Source organism: Octopus bimaculoides, chromosome 3, assembly GCF_046866305.1.
Source record: "Octopus bimaculoides isolate indiv1 chromosome 3, ASM4686630v1, whole genome shotgun sequence".
Classification (NCBI taxonomy): domain Eukaryota; kingdom Metazoa; phylum Mollusca; class Cephalopoda; order Octopoda; family Octopodidae; genus Octopus; species Octopus bimaculoides.
In genome coordinates this window covers 152,044,529-152,066,652 of record NC_142930.1, presented here as the reverse complement: position 1 = coordinate 152,066,652, position 22,124 = coordinate 152,044,529, and the positions used below count along the sequence as shown (strand labels likewise).

The following is a 22,124-nucleotide window of genomic DNA, read 5'->3' as shown; positions in this document are numbered from 1 at the left end:
AGAAGACTGAAAACATTGATATATTTTCTATATCATACTTATACGTGTTTCATTGCAGGACAAAGTCATATGTGTAGAAAAAAATGTATGTAATCTCCTATCCGTAATTCTTCAAAAATAATACAAATTTACGCAAGTTGATGCTGCAATTTATTGCATTAAGCATTAATTAGCAATATATTGAGAAATAGCGAGAAAAGTTAGAAAACCTTATCTCTCAATACACTTCTGGTTAGGGCGGCGAGCAGCCAGAATCGTTACCGCGCCGGGCAAAATGCTTAGAGACATTTCATCAATCCTTGGGGTAGTGCACGCAGTGACCAGATAGTTGCAGCCCTCTTTGCCTGATTTCCTAGCCAACTTTCGTCAGGTCTTCATAAAGGCATTCGTTTGTCATATGTTGCTGTCATTTCACATTTAGGGCCATTTGTAACATCCTTGTATAGCAGCCAACTAGGCCGTTTGATAATTTCTTTGTCAGTGTCCATGTTTCACTGATATATAATAGCACTGATTCGACAGTTGCAATGAACAGCTTGATTGTGATTCGTCTGGGCAATTTGGATGGAATAGATCTATAGGAAAGTGGGTTATACATCATTAGATGTATACCTGACTTTCCTATATAAAATTAGAAATTAACGGAACGCTGAACTCCAGACTATCAACATAACAACATTTATTTAAGGTGGTTAATATATACATCTTTAGCTCTTGTTTGTTGTTACAGCTTCTGTGTGTGTGAGCATTGTTGTTGGGACGTTGGTATGTAGATGTAAGCGAGCTGTCGAGCATAAGTTCGAAAGATGAAGAGAGACAGCTAAACACGTCCATGCTCAATCGCTGGCCATCAAGAAAGAGAGAGATCAAAGCGGGAAAGCTTGGTATGTTGAATTCCACGCATGCGTGAGACTACGCATGCGCACGGCGTTACTACAGATCAATCACAACAGCTGCTCAGCAGAGTAGAAACATCAGCTGCTAAAATAGGACTACACACAAATGTCAAGAAAACCGAGGACATATCTTTCAACCAATCAAATGATGCTGAACTGTTTGCTTTGAACGGTTCCAAATTGAATGGTGTTGAAAACTTCAAGTACTTAGGTGGTTGGGTGGGCAGTTCGGAAGCAGACATAAAGATTAAGAGGGCACAAGCATGGACAGCCCATCACAAAGTAAAGAATGTCTGGAACTCCAGATGGAATTTAAAATATTCCAAATTTCCCAGTCTTCTTTCTTGATATGTAATTACTCTGTAAATAGAATTCACTAGAAATTTCAATTGTGTTTATCTCATCTGAAATAAAACATCTATATACATACATTTCGTTAATATGAACATGCAAATGGGCTTCACGGTGACACAACTTGAATTATAACCCCTGGTATATACTACGTACATATATACATACATACATATATATATGTGTGCCAGAGAGAAAGAGAGAGAGAGAGAGAGAGAGAGAGAGACTCACAATGTTAGTAACAGTGATAAAGAAAAAGACAGGGAGAGAAACTGCAGACTGACTTTTATTGTACACTAGTATGATGTACCAAAGATAACTTGACCAAGTTTGATGCTGTGAACCCGACTAATTATCTGTAACAATATTCCGGAAGGGTTTCAAATCTAAAAGAAATGAAAGTCTGTATTATTTATAATAAAACAGATATTCGAATGGATAAAATAAGCAGTTAATGCAATTAAGTTTGACCTTTTGTTCAATTCTCTGCTCCTGGATGTTGAAACAGTAATTGTTTGATAGTATGGGAACCACTAAATTGTTTGATAGTATGGGAACCACTAAATTAGAAGGCATTGGATTTTGGTGCCAGCAGAAACGTTCAAGTATCATTTGTTTATTTTTTACATACGAGATTTTAGCACTTTCATTCATATTGTCACACTAACAGCAACCTGTAACCTTTCACGAGTCTGGAATATTTGAATTTATGCCAACTTTAACATTTACGTGGTTAATTATTTAACTGAATTACTGTCCTTCAAAATATTGGAGTTGGGACAGCATCAAATAATAAGTACTTCAAGAGCCAAGAAATCCAGTACACTAAAATGGTTTACTCGAAAAAAAGTAACGTCACCGTATATAAACGTGTAGGAAAGTGGTTATACACCATTAGGTGTACACCGCTTCCGTACATTAAATTTCTAGAAGAAACAACGGAACGCAGATTCTGAACAACATAACAATATTCATTTACAGTGGAATTCAGTTCACGCTTGGAGGGAATTCGGTAGCTCGTCGTCCTCAGTTACTGAGACGCCTTCTGAATGATTTCCGTGGTTATTTGTGAAGCTCTGGTGCTGACATGTGAGAGAGCTCTGTTGGACGTCTTGGCTCGACGGAGATCAGGCAGCGAAGAGACTGAGAAAAGGCGCCAAAGCTGGGTGTCGAACTCTACGCATGCGCATGAGACTCTTCCTGTATTCCTTCCGGAACTAGTCCCTGCGCATGCGTGGATAAAACTCCGGACATTGAACATATAACAGTCGTCTGCTATAAGTTGTCACTACAAACGCATCCCCCCCGCCTACACACACACAACCAACCAACAATAACTATTTTTATCATAGTATTCAATCATTGGTGGAGGCGCGTGACTTAGTGGTTAGGGTGTCAGCACCATGATCGTAAGATTGTGGTTTCGATTCCTGGACCGGGCGACGCGTTGTGTTCTTGAGCAAAACACTTCATTTCACGTTGCTCCAGTCCACTCAGCTGGCAAAAATGAGTAACGCTGCGATATACTGGCGTCTCGTCCAGCTGGGGAACACATACGCCATTAAAACCGGGAAACCGGGCCCATGAGCTTGGCTAGGCTTTAAAAGGGCGCATTTATTTTTTTTATTCAATCATTGGCAAAATCGTTAGCAGTGTTAACGTAGCCAGGTTCGAAAGTTAGTAGGAGCGAGCACATATATATATAAAAAAAAGGCAGCGTAACACATAGCAAACAATTTTTAACTAATTTCTCTTATTTTACGCAAAATATTTCATTAGTTATAATATTCGTAATTATATTCTTACAACTACTGATAAAGATAACTCAAGAATTAATTTTAAAATTTTTGAAAAGGCGCCAATTTAGAAAACTGTGCTGAGGGCGAGCGTCGCTTCCCTTGCTACTCTGTTAGTTACGTCACTGGTCAAAATGCTTAGCGGTATTTCGTCCATCTTTACATTCTGTGTTCAAATTCCTCCGAAGTCGATTTTGCCTTTCATCCTTTCAAGATCGATAAAATAAGTACCAGTTGAGCCTTGGAGTCGATGTAATTGACTAGCCCCTACCACCAAAATTACTGGCCTTGTGCCTATAGCAGAAATGATAATATTCAATCACCGTAAGTTCAATACAAAATCAAAAGTAATCTTCATTTACTTTACAGTATCTAAGGGCATGTGAAGGCCGTGAGAACGACCCCATCCTCCAGACCTAACAAGAGCCAAATTAATATTTTGCAGACCCTTTGGGCTACAAATCTTGTAAATCAAATCTTCACTAATATTTTCAATAATTTTTCACTTATTATTTAGAGGCCTTACGGCGATGAGCTATCAGACTCAATTAGCACGCCGCGCTAAATGCTTAGCGGTATTTTATCCGTCGTTGCGTTCTGAGTTCAAATTCCACCGAGGCCGACTTTGCTATTAATCCTTTCGGGGTTGATAAATTAAGTACCAGTTGAACACTGGGGTCGATGTAATCGACACACCCCTTCCCCCCAAATGGCTGCCCTTGTGGCAAAATTTGAAACCATTTGCGGATATTCCTGGGTTACAACCCTTAAAACTGAAGCTTCAATCCGGCACGGGATCAGGCTCGTCGCCAGACTTTGGTTGCTTCAGAATATTCTAGGTGGGTGCTAATTTGTATTGCGGGAAGACTTTTGCAAACTGTATTTTCTAAATCTGAGGGTACATCATTAAATAGTGAGGGTACTGTGCCGTCCAAGCATCCCCTTAGCGACGGGCATGTTAGTCTTCAAGAATGTGTTGCAGGGAGATTTTTGTAAACTGTATCTTCTATATCTGAGGATGCACCACTGAATAGTGAGGGTACAGTGCCGTCCAGTGACACCCTTAGCGACGGGCATGCACTGGATCTAATAAAAAAAACAAAATGTAACCCTTTCGTAATTATCTTTACCAAATATAAATCAAGTAACATTTCTTCTTTTTATTTCATCTCAATAATGCTCTTATTGCCCAAACCATTAGTTTTTTTGTTTTTTTTGTTGTTGCTATATCTCCGTCTTCCACAGACAAATAACCTTTCTCGAACATATTCCCATTTCGTCTATCATCTTAGCCTGATTCATGCCCGTCGCCAAGGATGTGGACTTGACGGCACTGTTCTCGCACTATTAAATGGTGCACCCTGAGATTTTCAGTGAGACACTTATTTCGAAACCAGTGGCGGCTCGTATATAAAATTAGTTATGGGTGCTGCTTCAGAAAATTCTTAGCCGTTGTTTTAATATTGTGTAAAAGGAAACAAACATATAAAAAGAAAAATTATACATAAACTTGATCGGTTCGCGTTTTAGCCACTGCCGGGTAGTATGTTTAATTTGTTCACTGAACACCGCCGCGAATTCCTCCTTGTTTTTTTAAAAAAATACCCCCTTAATCACAAAATAAATGGGGGAAAATCTGCCCTATTTTTCAAATCCTGGCAGCAATACTGTAGCTGGAAGCAGGATATCAATCTAATCATACACTTTATCACATTCAAGAATATAAACACGTTTTTAAGTACAATACACGCGGAATCAAAAAGAAACACTACCTTTCACCAGCACACCAGGGTCAGCACTGCGTGAACCAAAGTGCTCTCTATTCCTAGTGTGCAACTTCCTATCTCGGACATGTGAGTACGCACACAACAGCCAAACACCGCGTCGCTGAACTGTGACGCGCACAGTTCTATACAAGGATTCTGTATTTTTTTCATATACTAGATGGCTACTAACATTAAGCTTGAGGGTTATATAATGTGCAAATATAAAGAAAGAATTAAAGAAAAAGGGACTCATTATATTGAATGTTATCGATATTATCAAGTGGAAATAGTGGGTGTTGCAGTTCTGCAGTGCCTATACACGAGTCACCACTGTTCGAAGCTCTAGCATTATTACAAATTATTACCCACCCAGAATATTTTGAAGCACTCCTTGGTACCAAAGTCTGGCGACAGGCCTGGTCTGGTACCTTCGGTTTCTCAACCAACTACCCAGGTTTTGATATTCTTTGCTTACCAAACACCTTCAGCTAGACAGGCCCAAAGCAATATTCTCCTTACATACGATCAGGGTTCATAAGAAGTGGGGTGGGGTGTTCAACTTGTACATTGGTCAGAAGTTCGGAGAACCAAGAAAGGACCAATAAATATCTGATCAACCATAAATATCCGATTATCTGCTGATGTTATTAGTTGTTGTGTGAATGCATCATAAGTGAATGATTAAGAAGTTCGTTTTGCAGTCACGAGATCCGAGTTCGATCCTACTGCGTGGAACCTTGGGCAAGTATCTTTCACCATTGCTTCAATTCAAATGAAGCCTTGTGAGTAAAACTGAGTTGACGGAAACTGCATGGAAGCCAACCGGATGGATTGTACCTGTAATTCAAAAGTATAGCTTCCTCACACACTGTGTCATGTAGCTGATTCTGATTGGGAATTACACAAAGAGTACACACGTTTGTGTGAGTGCGCATGACTTAGTGGTTAGGGTGTTGCACTCACGATCACGAGATCGTGGTTTCAATTTCTGAATGGCGTGTTATATTCTTGTGCAAAACGCTTCATCTCACATTACACCGTGCACCTGTTCGGGCGACGTCGCTTTGATACAGGGAGTGAGATAATATTCAACACATCCATTTGATCACTATAAACAAATATTTTGTGCTGGTCGTTCAGCAAGAAATTGCTGAACCGTTTTTCTCGGACTACTAGAGACTACCATCATACACACGTATCTGGAATATTCAAACACAAACTGACTAATTCAGTTGATCGAACAACTGAATCCTCGGTGTCGAAATTGCCGGAGAACCTTTTTTCTCCTGAATATACAGTAGTAGTTTGGTATTTTAAATATTGGTTTCAAATTTTGGCACAGGGCCAGCAGTATTCTTTCTTTTTTTCCTTTTGATTGGAGGAAGAAATTAATTACATCGAGTTCAGTACTTAACTGATACTTTTTTTGATTGTCCCCAAAAGGAGGAAAGGCAAAGTCGACCTCTGCGGAATTTGAACTCAGAACGTAATGAGTCAGAAGTGCCGCTAAGCTCTTTTTCCGGCGTGCTAATGGTTCTGGCAGATCTTCGTCTTCCGTATCTCAAATATCACTTCATGAAATTATTTAATGGTGCCCTGGAAATGAGAAGTGACATGGTTAGAAATATTTGTTTCTGCCGCTCATTATCGTAAATAGAAATTTTGGCACAAGGCCAGTAATTTCGGAGAAGGAGGTAAGTCGATTACATCGACTCCAGTACTCAATTGGTACTTATTTTATCGACCTCGAAAGGATGAAAGGTAAAGTCGACCTCGGTGGAATTTGAACTCAGAACATAAAGACGGGCGAATTGCCGCTAAGTATTTTGCTCGGCATGCCAGCTTGCTGCTTTTAGTATCTTAAATATAATTAGATGAAATGATTTAATGGTGTCTTGGAAATGAGAAGTGACGTGCCTAGAAAAATTTGTCTTTAACGCTCATTATGCTAAAACGGAAAATTTATTTTGCTGCCAGAGATAGACTACACAGAGTTAATAGAGTTCCGCTGAACGGGTTTTGGCAAGAAGAAGAAATCGTTGATGTTTTGATACAGAGGAAGAGATACGCTGGTAAAGCAGTTCTGAAATAAATTTGTGAGTATAAAGAATGTAACGTCTGAATAGGGACTGTGTTTTGAAGAGAGGAAGATATCAAAGATGTTCAGAAAATTGTTTGTCTGTGAGAGACAAACAACTTATCCAAAAAGCTTAGATGAGTGATTACAATTTGTAAGATTTTCAGAACAGCAAGCGTATCAGATGCCCCAATATCTGAGTTGACCTGTGTTAACCTAAGATCTGGTACAGAGGGTTGAGGTGATCAAGGACGATGATTTCCGAGAGAAAAGAGTTGAAATGGATGTCCTTAATACAGGATGTGAAATAATTTAACAATGACGAAAATTGTGTTGTTTGTGTTATGGAAGAAGCATATATATAAAAAAAAAAACAGGTATTACTGATGAATTATTGGAAGGATTAATCACTTTAGAATTTCTTGGACAATATCACGATATAATTTATCACTTCCTGCCAAATTTGATGCTATCTAGAATTTTTGAATTTCCACATCTCTATGTCAACTCCAGATATTTATGAATATAACCAACTTTTAGCAGCATTTTTTTCTTAGTTGATGTTGAGATATGTCACTGCATTGAATTTAGTAACCCTTTGCCTGTCCCATGCATCACACGTGATACACAAGGACTATTTCTTTGGCGTTCATGCATCATAGATAATACACATTCCCAATTTTTTTTCATGTTCTAGTGTAATTTGAGACTTATGAAAGTCAAAGCTTTATAGGAAATGTGGTTATACACCATTAGGTGTACACCCGCTTTCCTATATTAAATTCTAAATAAACAACGTAACGCAGAACTCCGAACTATCAACACAACAATATTTATTTATGGAGGAAATAGGCAGCTTTAATCTTGGTTGCTGAGACGCCTTCTGTGAGAGAGCATGGTTGCTGAGACGTTGGAATGTTGATGTGAGCTCTCCCCAGAGTTGGAATGATGGAGAGACAGCTTGACCCGTCCATGCTCATGGCCGCCCGGCCGGGAAAAGAGAAAGAATCAGGGCGCCAAACTTGGATATTGATGACTACGCATGCGCACGAGACAAGGCGTTACTACAGCTTTATATTACACAGGGCTACCTAAAAATCTGAAAACGGACGTTTCGGATAGATTTTAGAAAATATTTCGGACAGGCAAAAGATTAAGAATGTACAGTATTAGACTGAGAAACAAAGAGAATACGTGTACAGTTTGTCAAACTTCACCCATTTGATTCACCACTGCATATTATTGTATACATTTTTGGCAGTGGCACGACATACCTGCAACAATAGGTTTGTGTGTCGCACCTAATTCTTCTTTGACTGATTTTAGTTGGGGTGCTACACATAACAACTAACCTAGCACTGCATAATCTGTTGACATAACCAAGATGCTGAGAAGTGGGATAGAACTGGAAACCACGGGATCGCCATGCCAAAATATTATCGCACGGCTATACCTGCGCCCATTTGTAAAGGTAACTCTTGTCAGGTGTTTTTGAACTTTCCAATTGAATCTTGGTTCCTACAACTTTGCTTAATCTTCTACAGTGTTTCTCAACCCACGCAACTCTCTAACCAGACAAAACCTTTGCTAACCCGATACTACATAACATAGTGAAAGAAACGGTATGGAAGACGCGCTCGGAAGGAATTGCGACAGGACAATTCATCTCCAGACGAGGGCTGGTGAACTACTTCACCGCCCATCTAGTTTCCAAGATCCGTCTGGAGAGGAGGAGCTTGTCGCAAAGAGTATTTGCCAAAAGATGGAAGGATGTCGCAAGAAAGTTGTGTATGCAAGGGGCCATGCCAACACGGTCGGACCGGGCATAGAAGGAAAAGAAAAAGGAAAAAAAAATCAACCGGCGGGTTAGTGGGACACTCCCCAACCCAAAAGTAATCCAATTTTTAAAACAATAACATCATCACATTATAATATATTATTCTCATGTCAAAATCATTCGTTAAATCATCTGTAAAAAGGCTCAACGATCTATATGTTCCCCCTTGTCTGTCCTAGTTCGTCCCCTCTATGTATCCTATTTATTAGGAAATAAAAGAAAATTAACCCGATACTACATAACAACTAACCTGACGAGGCATAATAACTTAACTTAACACCATATAACAAATCATTTTGCGTTCATAACAACTCACCTCGTGCTCCGTAACAACAAATCAGACTTTACATAACAACAAACATGACTATATATAAGTAAAGTCGAAGTATAACGACCTTCTTTTGCCGTTGTATTGTTCAATAAGCTTTTAGGAGAGCTTGGTCGCTGTCAGGCTTGGTAAAGAGACAGTCTAATAGCGGGAACGCTTCGATGTTGAAACCCACGCATGCGTGGTTAAGGATTCAGTAATGGCGCCTCAGCCTTTTGGCGCCAATATGACGTCACTACAAGCTAAAACCAAGACTTTACAATGTCACCAAAGCTTTCACTGCTGCTAATGTTGAGGCTTTCTTTCAACAGTGAGTGAACAGTATTGCTTTTCTCCCATAACATAGTTATTAGTTATAACAACTGGAGACATCATCTCTTTAGTATAGGTCTTAATCATTTTTAGTAGAAAGTGGGTTATACATCTTTAGATTGTATACCTGACTTTCTACTATAAAATTAAAGAAATAGACGGAACGCTGAACTCCAGACTAAACAACTCAAACAACATTTATTTAGGAGATAAACATACAAATCTTTTAGTTATACATCTTTAGAGGTGAGAATAACGAGCTGTCGAGTATAAGACCGAAAGATGTAGGGACAGCTTTTAAACACACGTCCATGCTCAATCGCTGGCCAGCGAGAAAGAGAATGAATTGAGCGGGAAACGTTTGCTTGTTTAATTCTACGCATGCGTAAGACAACGCATGCGCAGGCGTTACTACACATTTATTCGTCGTTTATAGTACACAATGTTAAGTAAGCTATGTACGAAGGCAAGAATAACCATACTAGTTTTTGCATAAGTTTATATATTTGTTTTTAATATCCGGATCATCTACATTATATATGTACGACAATTATTTGAATACATCATACAAGTGATAGTGAAAGTGGTAGTTACAAATCTTCATGTATTAGCTTTTTCTTTTATGAATTTATATGAAAATTGTTGATGGCTACTAAAGACAGAGAAAAAAAGAAAAGGCGAGAACATCTTATCATAAAACTAACTGACATAGTTTTGTGTAGCATCTTAGATTGTTCTGCACGGAAACGTAGATGGTGAAAGACAGCTCACGAAAAAAAAAATGACATGGCTGCGTGTGGAGCACTGGATGATTATATTTAAGGTTGAATTCGCCTGCTTTTTATATCCATAAACAAAAGTTTGTAGAACTGTCGATCAAACTGTAGGCGTGGAAACTTGCACGCACTCTTTGGAGTTTCGTTGTGTCACCAACACGTTGATCAATGCTGATTGGTCGATTCATGTTCATGTAGAACCTTATGCTTGATTTAGAAATCTATTTATGCTGAGATTCTAATTAGAAATCTATGCGAGACAGTTTCAAATCTCGGCAGAAGCCTTGCTACACATCTTGAAGAGAGAACTCTGTTTATCACACAAAGAAATGTAGATTTTTTCCCCATTTCCACAAAACACAATTTATGTGATATTTTGCAATTCAGACGAATATTCTCGATGAGAAATTTGATATTTTATTTTTCTTCGCTTAACATTCATATGTCATGGAAAAAAAAAAGTAAAAAAGAACGAAAAAGCTGCAGTAAAATTTATAGCAGTATGACCTTAGTACTTCTGACGTTATCAAATATGCGTGAAGACCTGTAACATCTATTAATGAATAAGACGTTAGTTTTATGCGGAATAGATATTGACTAAAACTTTATGAGAAAACATTACCATTTTATTTCTTTATCATAAAAAATTAAGATGAAGAAATAATTGCAAAGTCAGTACAATAGAAAAATAATACATAAAAGCTAAACATAAATATTGCAGTTGAACCAAGAGAATCTGTGATTATAAATATAAGTTCGTATTTAAAAGACAGATGTCTGGTTCCAGTAAAGGTATATCAGCACCATCCATTTTTACTATTTTATAATAATTCCGTTTGTCATTCCGTTACTTAGCCCGTCCGTAACGCTTCTACGTGATTAGTTGAAGGGGGAGAGGGCGGAAGGAATGGGAGATATGGGATGGAGTGGGAATGGGGGTAAGGGGTGCTGTGTGTGTGTGTGTGTGTGGGGGGGGGGTAAAGGTGGTGGTGTGTGATATGTGTAATTTTTTTTAACTAAGTATTTTTTCTCCGTTACCTAGCCCGTCTGTAACGCTTTCACGCGATTAGTTGAAGGGAAAGGTGAAGAGCGAAAAAAAAAGAGAGGGTAAGGTAAAGAACGAGAGAGAGTGCTGTGTATTAAATATATAAAGCATATATATATATATATATATATTATATATATATATATATATATATATATTATATATATATATATATATATATATATTATATATATATATATATATATATATATATATATATATGCTTTATATATTTAATACACAGCACTTTATATATATATATATATATATATATATATATGCTTTATATATTTAATACACAGCACTTTATATATATATATATATATATATATATATATAAAGTGCATTAAGCAACCATTGTATTCCAATTTGGGATCTTTTTTAAAACGGGGGCCACATTTTTCATTAACGAAACACTTTGAAACTTGGAACACTGGTAGAATGTGTCATATAAAACATCTTTTTCTCTTAGTCTTCTTTAAAAAAAGAAATCCCTAAGTTATTCCATGTTAAAGTTGTATTTCTTTAATTTCAACCAATCACTGACGTCCATTCAGCCGATATACATTAAGTGCCGACTACATAAACAAACGATTCTGAAACAATTCTATCGGTGATAGGGTTAGGGTTAGGGTAAAACAGCAAATTTAAAAAGAAAAAAGCAAAACGAAGCTATGGAAATTAAATACGCTTTACACCGCTTAATCAGCCAAAGGAGTAAATATAAACAACTGAATACTTGTCAGTGATTGGTTGAAATTATCGAAATAAGACAATTTTTTACATGAAATAAATTGGAATACAAAAATATTTTTCTGTTCTATAACACAAAATAGATAAGTATACGAAGTTTGAAAGTCTTTCGGTACCAAAAACACTACGTAAAACATTAATGAAAACTGTGGCCCCCGTTTTAAAATAGATCCCAAAATAGATAAGTATACGAAGTTTGAAAGTCTTTCGGTACCAAAAACACTACGTAAAACATTAATGAAAAATGTGGCCCCCGTTTTAAAAAAGATCCCCAATTTCCTTCACTTTTCAATGATGAGCAGATGAGCGACTATCCTTTTTTTTTATTCAGACATAACACAGGATACGCTTCCAGGTTTTTTGGATGAAGTTTTCAGAAGTAACCTAATAAGTTTACCACTAATTCCGTAAAATATTCACGGGGTCTCGCTAGTTTTTACTAAGCTAGCATGGCTGGGTCTGTTATATTACAGCATATCGCCGTCTCGTATCATCTCGTCCACGAAGCCATCATATTGACTTCTGACCTCATTACTCATTCCCTTGTCTTCCGTATCCTTCCGCTGTCAGAGACACTTCTCCAGTGCTACTTTCAACCTTTCACATTGTACAACACTTCTCAAACTGACAAATGCCAGCCCCACACCAAAATATTCTTTTCAACTGGTACTTAAGTTATCGACCCCTAAAGGATGAAAGGTAAAGTCGACCTCGGCGGAATTTGAACTTTGAACGTAAAGACAGACGCAATACCGATTTCTTTATTATCCATAAAGGGCTATAACAAAGAATTTTTTAAGACCTCACAAAACATAAAGACAGTACAAAACGCAAACATAAAATCGGGGTAATTAAAATAAAATGATAATATGCAAGAATGAAAAAAATGAGGTGCAATGTCCACTCGATCCTCGAAGTCGGGTGGTTACATTTATCCAGTTTTTTAAAACTTTTACGTTCAACGTCATGTAAACATTTTAACGGTTTTGTAACTCAAAAAATTCCAGCACTCGCGTAACCTTTCTTCCATTAATCATTGTTACTTCCGTCCTTAACAACTGCAAATAATCAGTTCTAGAGGGTGGTGTCTCCACCAACCATACCCGTTTCGTTATTAAATTTTCACCAAGTTCTTTTATGTACTTCCAGTAGTTTCTCTCTTTTATCAAAATGCATTTCTCAGCACATTTCCCTGGCATTTTCACTGTTATTATTTCCTCCAACCTCTCGACTTTTTTTTTCCATCTGCTCGCAATGCTCGTACTTTATCAAAACCCCCTTGTATTTGACATCTTTCTCTGTTCTCTCCCACTCTTCTTGTACATTATTAGTTTCTGGCTTTTCTATCACTTTTATGTTTTCTGTTGACCGTTCCTTTGACTTATTTTTCTTTCGTTTTTTAGGGTTAGTAGCTCTATTTTCGTTCTCCTCCTTTGTTTTCTCTGTTTCACACTTCTGTCTCTCTTTTATTCCTTCCGTGTGGTCTACAATGTTTTCTTCCTCTGCTTGTGCTTTCTCTTGCTGTGTGAACTCATATAGGGGGCATTTGGTCTTCATATGACCTCTTTCCCCTCATATGTAGCAATTTGGTTTCCTTCCCTCGACTACAACATTTAACGTTCTCTCATCCTCTACTTCTATCTTGTAGGGAATTCTTTGTATGTCCTCGAATGTGGCAAAAAGCCACATTTCGAGTACAAATCCCCACCATTTGCACACTTTTGTTTTCGCCACTGGTCCTAATTTCGGCTCCTCCTTGGTTGCAGCCAGCACTGTTGCAACCAACCACTCTGGTTTAATTTCTGGTGTAACTCTGGGAATTCGTATTTTTACACTTCTTCTTCCTCTGTAGCTTAGTAGTAATGCTATTTTCTCACTTCTTAATATGTTGGTTGCATGCTTGGTTTCCTCTTCTATAGTGGCGAACCTCACCTCTATCGTACCGAACTTTCTTCCTCTGTTGATGTACGTGGCTTCATTGACAATTTCACCCAGGCATTCCTCGATTTCCTCTTCCGTCACCATTCCAATTTTACCGGTTTCGACAGCCTGTGTACGATACACTACTGTCCTCAGAATCTTATTTTCTTTAGTCTCTTTTGGTGGACACAATTTGTACGAGTCTCCCTCAACTTCTATCAAATTCCTGCTTCTGGTCACCTTCTCCATATCCAACTTGATTAACTTGGTTTCCAGCGGGACTGGCTTCCTCACCGCAGTGGCCTTAGCGTAGCTCTCCATACTGGAGACACTACCACTTGCCATAGCTGGGAAAAATGCAGCAGCTCACGTGAAATGCAACCGTAATAATTCCACAAAAATCACAATTATTCACCGAGACAGTTTTCACAAAGTAACACAACAGTATTCACAATAATTCACAGAGCCGTTATACCGCGAAGCAGTTCGACCGGCGTGCTAACGTTTCTGCCAGCTCGCTGCCCTCCCCACACCAAAATATTAGCGACACTTACGTTCCCAACCCTCATCTTCAGTAATGAGGTGACAAAATAGAATTAGTATTCATATATTTTTTCCATCAACATAGTATTAGACAAGTTTTTAATATTTTGAATTTAAACAGATATAAAACACACTGAAATGAAACCTGCAACAATGTTTGTTAAGTTCAATAACAACTTCATCGTTTCTTGGACGAATATTTGGACAAATATGTAAGTTACATATTACCTCCTGTCAGTTGACACCTTCTGTATTTGGTTGTTACACTTGCTAAAGCAAACAAAACAAAAAAAAGGTTTTTTTACATAAATATGTTGAACCAAATGGAAACAGCGTTCGTTTCGTTTTGTTTGAGCAATTTGGATACCGTGAGCAATTTTTAATTCATTCCGGAAACTTCGAAAATTAAAAAAACTGCAATATTTTCAAAATAGAATCAACTTTCTATCAATAATTTCTTCTCTTGACTCTTGGGGAAACTTCTTCAGTATCATGCAAAAACGGAATCGTTCTCCAATTGTATTTTTTTAAATTTGGAATCTCGGTGAAGTGTATTTAATGAGCTGTCATGTTAAGTTATGTTTAATTCAATGATTAAAAATTACAGACCTTTGATTCCTTAGAATTATAGCTAGGAAAAGCATCTTAATATTATTAAACATGACAATTTGTCCGTTCTTCTATCAATCTTCACAGCACTCCGCGAGAAACACTATTCAAGCACTTTTAGTTACGCATCCATTTGATGCTCCTGTAGCTGACTCGAAACCGAATCGACAAATTGCCACGTAAAAACCATGGCTTAGGAACAGCCATTTCATGTGGTCGGCCGATTAACTGATCAATCAGCATCAAGCTATCATGTGATGCATCCTTCTAGAACGTCTCCTGTCGAGGCTTATAAATAGACAAGGTTTAGCGCCAACTTTTCGCAGAGTGTCTAAAACAACTGAACGAAGTGCACCGCCACTAGTGCTAGGCATATTTGAGTAGAGACCGGCCAATTCAGTTCACATGTCTCATCTCTTGCCACAGACTGTGGAGAATCGCCGCCACGTCAACCTCGTTCTCGCTTTACTGAATTTAACAGTCGTTCTAATGACGTTTAATAAACCGAGTAGACAACAGCAACAATTTTGCTGCCACGAATCCAGCGTGATATTTACTCCTGTTGTGACAGCGTATTAACAGAGCCTATTTAACCAACTATTTTGTTATAGCTACAGAATTGTCCTTTCAGTATCATACAACGTCTTAAATTCCTTGCATTTACTTCATTCAGTACTGTTTTGGTGCACTGTCAATTGCTATGTACACCCACATAGGTGAACACACAAGTGCAAAACAAGAAGACCAAAGGTAGAGTAAGATGCTTTTGTTAAAGCTGCAAAATTATCACAAAACTGTTACTCAGAGTTTCACGTTCCCGTTCGTCGGACAGTTTTCATCACAACTGTCCGACGACAGGGTTGTGGGACGTTGTCTCACAGTTGCTGACAGTAAATGGTCATGATTATAGCAGTCCGTTCCCTAACTATTTGAGTTGTCACGAGCTGCCTCGCTCTGTTGTCGCCAAGTGACTACCTCCATTTTGCTTGGGGTTTCAAGTTTATCTACCTGGGCAGCACACTCAGCCGGTCTTGCTCCCTGGAGGAAGAAGTATAAGCCACCAAAAGCTAGAATTAAGATAACAAGTACCACCAACGAACGAAATCCATTGTTCTTAACGATATGTCTATCCTTCTGGATAGTTATAAAAACAAGAGCCCCCAAGCAAAAATCAGCTGGTCACTTGGTGACAACTCGAGTGAATGGACAACTTATCATGGCCACAAGCAGGCAGCCAAATGGTCAGAGGGAGAAATGAAGTTTACAATCAGCAACTACGAGACAACTTGCCCCGATTCTTTCACCCTCACTTAATTTTCTCTTACAACATCATTCTATTTCTATCTGTAATTACTGCTATACAATGACGAGAAGACGAACACAAACTATACGAGGAAAATCTACATCTATCTTTACTTCGCATGCATTACGATTTTATCACCTGCCCGCCGAGGCAAGGTATATACAATGTAAGGTAAATAAATATTTTCTTGACAAATTCAATCACTGTTTTTTCATCTTTACATAATGGCAATCAACGAAGAACAAATCCCTACAAGCAGATTACATCCATCCTGCTGTGTATCAACTATCGTTTAACATATTATTGTTATCAAATTAAATTTCAACCGTACAAATCAACCTCTATTGTGTACCACATCAACCTCTACCGTAACATATTTTTACTGTCACAAATTGGTGACTCAGCCGTTACATATGTATGTATGTATGTATAAAATCGATTCCGCCAAATGCAAAACTTTGATGAATGGAATTTTAATGCAACAAACTGAATTCGTATATTAGACGATTAACTGGAAGATTTTGATATCTTGCCTACCGGAAGATACTAAGGTATTCTGGCTCTGTTGCACACAAATGTATTATATAACAAATCAAGAATAAAACGTGTTTTACCAACTGCACGTTTTTATGTAATTAAATTCTTTAAGTTTCAAGAAATATCGGTTTCTAAGAGCAGAAAACAATACTTGTTTATTTTGAAATTTTCACAGATCAAATTGTTCAAATTGAAATGATTTATAATGTTGCAATTTACTCGACCTCTTAACATGAAACTAAAATTATACAAAAACAAAGTGTTTTATGGAGAAAGATCTTTGATTTTCTTCGTTCAAATATCCGTGTTATTATTTCGCTTCTTGCATAAATCTTACAAGTTTTTTAAATGAATGTGACAAATTTGTAATTTAAGTGATAGATTCAGACGAGAAGTTTGTACAAGTTTCAAATTGTAAATGTCACTATGGTATTCAATTGAAAAATTCTGTGAACTCAGTCTACAATCTCTAACAGCTGTTGATTCGCACAACTCCTCAAGGGCATAACAAATGTACAAGAATGTTAATAGTTGTCTCAGAGTCTTCTCATTGTTAACAGAACCGAACCTAACGCCTGTGGCTGCCGTCCTTATTTAACCCCAAGCAGACCTACAATCAAAAGCCATTCTAGCCGCCACCATCTCATTATTTTTTTTATTCACACACACGCACAATTTTTTTTTAATTCACATGCACACACACACACAATTTTGTTACTCTTTTTTATTTGTTGAGTCATTTGACTACGGCCATGCTGGAGCACCGCCTTTAGACGATCAAATCGACCCTAGGACTTATTCTTTGTAAGCCTTCGAAATGGTCATCTTGCGCAGCAATACGCCGGTCCCAATGTCGTGACGCTTTTGGAATCCGGCCCGGAAGTCGTTTTCCGTAAGTAAGTCAAAGACCTGATTTTCTCTGGATCTCAACAACGGTGTTGAAACGGCGACCTTTAAGCTGCATTTTCATCTTGGGAAGAGATAGAAATCCACAGATGCTAAATATGGTGAATGGGGTGAGTGCGGAAGCGATACCATGTTGTTTTTGGTCAGGAACTCACAAGTGAAGAGAATCGGTGAAAGGGTGCATTATCGTCGTGAAGAATCCATTTCTTCGCGCTCCACAGATCCAGTAGCTTTCGCCGAATATCCTCCCTCAAACGTTTCAAAACGTTACAGTAAAACTCTCGATTGACCGTCTGGCCTTGGGGGACAAATTCTCGTTCACAATACCACATTTCTGGGGCTGATGCTCGTGATAGGTCTTCCAGATCGCTCATCGTTTTCCAGAGACATTCTTCCACTTTTGAAGCGCCCGTGACACTCACTCAAAACATTGCGTACGATCCATTGCCTCGTCATTGTAAGCTTGCCGAAGTAAAGAGTCTTGTGTTCTGTTATTCTATTATTGATGTTAAGGTTTATTTGTTTTCATTTTCAAACTTTAAAATTATTCTAAAAACGAGGAAAATAATTGAAACAAACGGAAAAGTTCAGGACAGCTAAGGATAAAATTTGAATATTAAAAATTATTTGATTATAATTTACAAAGTAACATAATTTTAAAAGATATCATTTTGTTAAAATATTGACACTAGAATACTTTAAAAATGTGAGCCAGAAGTACCAATATAGCTAAAGTCTTATGCAAAGTAGAATAGTATATATGGTAGAGAGATTCTTTATGTAAAAGATGAATATTGGGGCAAGACTAAAAATGTGAAGACTTGGCAATAACTCAAGCAAATTTTACGGTGAATTTGTTGTTATAGGTAGATATAACTATGAATATAAAACTAATTTTTGTATTATTCTATTTATTGTACTACTATTATTTTTTATAACCTATTTTCAAATTTCTTAATTCAAAAAATGAATTTTTTTTAAATGCAAAGTATATTTTGAGTTATTTTTAATAGAAGTAACAAGTAATAAACTAATAGAAGTAACATACTTGCAATAAAATTTTTAGTTTTAATAAAAGCTAATATTTTCTAAATCTGAATATTTTATTTGAAATTTTATCCTTAGCTGCAATATTTTAAGTAAAAGTTTTCTTGTTCTGTACTTTTCCAGGTTTATAATCTTAAGAATATTATTTCTCATACTCGCATTTTTCCATGTAATATATATGTGTGTGTGTGTGTGTGACTGAAGAAAGGCCATGAATGACCTGTCTTTTTTTGCCTGTCCTTCTAATTGCTGTTTCTCCTGTCTGCCTTTGTATCGTCTCTGTCCGAATGTTTTATTGTCCTCTATTGCGTTTTGGTTCCATTTTTTGTATTCATATATAAATATAGCGGCGTACGTGCACACTTGTGCTCACCTTATAGTTGGTATATATCTAAATTTTGTACGACTCTTTTACTCTAGCTTTTAGTCCCCCTCATACTTTCTTCCTCTTTTCTTTTTCTCACACTCCCTCTCCCTCACACACATTTCTTGGCCCTCTCTTTCTTTAACTCCCAGTTTTCCTCCTCGTTTATTTCCTTTCCCTTTGTCTCTGATTTTTTCTAATCCTTCAATCTCGCTGCCCCTACCCCTTTCTCCTCCTTCCACGTGACCATGGTGTCCAGCCAGCCGTGATCTTTCTTTCTTGGCCTGACTGCCAACCGCCAATACCTCTTTCGTCCATCTATGTTCCTACCTTTAGGCTTTCACTTCATACACGCCAGCTCGATTTGATTCGCTCTCAGTCGAAGGAAACCTGTTGCTATATTCTAGTTGTTTGTATTTGTAATTTGCACCATGTTCTCCGTTTTTTTTTGCCTTTGTTGGCGTACACAATCGATAGCTTTCTTACAAAAACATCTAATGCTCTTAGCTTAGACTTTTTTGGGAGGCAACCAGATCGAACTGTTTCAAGTGTAACTGCCCGAAACAGTAAGGACTTCTGGTAACTTGACCGGGGAAAGAAGGTCACGTCTTTTTGCCTGTCCTTCTAATTGTTTTTTCCTGTCCGCCTTTATATCGTCTCTCTGTCCGAATGTTTTAATATCCTCTATTGCATTTTTGTTCCATTATATATATATTTATATGTGTGTGTGTGTGTGTGTGTGCATGTGTGTGTGTGTGTGTGTGCATGTATATGTACGTATGTATATACATATATATATATATACGTTTTCGTTCCTTTCGGGATTTTATCCCTGATTTTGTGGCTCTAGAACCGAGCAGTTCTTTCTAGCGTAAGAAATACCATGAGTGGATTCCTCTTATGTATTTATATATATGTGTGTGTGTGTATATATATATGTATATATATATTATACATACATATAAATATATATAAAACATACATACAAATAGTTCAAATGTATAGAAAGCAAAAAAACGAAGACAGGTGAGGGAACAACAAGCAGGTATATTAGTTTGATACCCGGGAAAAATGGAAAAGTCTTTGACTTTTCGAGCCAACAGTCTTCGACAGAAAAGGTTGAGAGGAAGAAAATGGTGAGAGAATGAAAAAAAAAAACGGAGAAAGAAAAAATATATATCGGGATTAACGGTTCAAAACACACACACACACATACATGCACACACAAACACACACACGCATGCACACACACACACACACATTCATATATGCATGCATGCATACATACATACATGCATATACACATATTTATATGTAAGAAAACGAGACTGTGCGTTGTTTTTATGAATGTAATATACAAAGTCATAATAGGTAGATCAAACAAAAAATACTCTTCACCAGCCTTTTCTAGGAATGTTTGAAGTTTCGATGCCTTAGGCAAAACCACTATTCTAATGACGTCAACTACCATTGGATGCAGTTGCTAGGAAATTGTTGCAGTGGAACTGCGACACAACACACTAGAAAAAATATTAAGCAGAACAAAAAAACAACAACAAAGAAAACGATGAAACCAACCAACAGATGAAACAAACGCAAACATACCCTCATCAAAATATCCTCTTGTGAGGATTTTTGTGGTCTGAGCGATTTGGACGTATTGTACAACGCCCGGATACGGTTGTTCGAGAATCGACAAAAGTGCTGAGGCACAAAAGACAGGAAAAACGTAAGGAAAATATATAGAATATGTAGTTGAGTTTTATAATGAATGAAACAGGAAAGATACGCAGGCAAGGGAGATATATGGTAAAAACTTGGACAGAAGAGAGAAACAACAGTAATAAGTACGACGCTAAAAGTAAAAACGAATAAATGATTAGGTTCTCGAGCAACGTTCTTCAGCAAATAATGGGGAGGTGTGAGGGGGACAAAGAGAAATTGGTAAGTTGGTGAGTTCACTACAGAACTGAACTGAAATGAGAAAGAAAGGTAACAGGTCAGAGCGGAGGCCAAAAGAAGTTTCAAGCTGGGAATAGAAAGAGAAAAGAGACAGAGTAAAGGGGGAGAGATGGTAAAGAGAGAAGAGGGAGGGATAGATGGCAAAGAGAAAAAAGAAAAAGAAATGTAGCAGTATTTTAAACAATGTAGTGGCTTCTACGTAAACTGTAGAAACTCATAACAAATAAATTAAATGCAAAATATTCCTTACTTGCAATCACTCTTTCATGATTTTCATGACTTCAACGCCACAAGAAGTAAAGTTATAATAGTAGCATCAACAGCTATTGGAAAACTTAACTGTATATAATTTTTACTAATGTTTCTTTGGTCTTTTATGTCTTGTCTCCACCTTGTCAATTCCCTTAACGCTTCATGATTTATTGCTTACTGTAATCGCTTTGTTCTTATAAATATATTGGCATGTAATTTATATTCACCCTGTAGTGAAACTAACACCTCGATCGCCATTATATACAAAGAAACCATCTTCTCTCGCTGTTATAAATATAATCAAGTTCGGGCGTAGTAGAGAACAGGCTACTATTCCTCACGTGACTAATTATTATTTGAAGCGGCAACTGCTTCGTACCGTTCCCGCCAGAACGCAAACTGACCAATCACAACCCTTAATAAGGTCACGTGATAGTGTTTTTCTGATACTCCATCGGAGCCTACTTTCAGCTATAAATAGACTGCTAGATACCCAGCAAATTCGTCTCGGTTCAGATCTCTTAGAGACCTGTTCCGTGTACCACACAGAGCAGCAGCAGCAGTTCCAGCGACGACATCAACAGCATCTCCAACTGCGACTACCAGCATCGCCGCCGCCAGTCAACACGACACTACTACTACCAGCATCGCCGCCGCCAGTCAACACGACACTACTACTACCACCATCGTCAACACCACTTCAACTACGAACTACAAGATTCGCCACCAACATCGTCAACATGA

The 22,124-nt window shown here is 37.6% G+C and overlaps 1 long non-coding RNA gene across 1 annotated transcript; it reads right to left on the bottom strand.

Moving 5' to 3' along the window:
• Positions 1-748: 748 nt before the first annotated feature.
• Positions 749-2,839, bottom strand: LOC149136762 (uncharacterized). Its single transcript, XR_016240938.1, has 2 exons — positions 2,227-2,839; positions 749-1,256 (listed from the first exon to the last, which is right to left on the bottom strand). It is a non-coding gene; the product is annotated as an uncharacterized LOC149136762 (long non-coding RNA).
• Between the last annotated feature and the right edge of the window lie 19,285 nt (positions 2,840-22,124).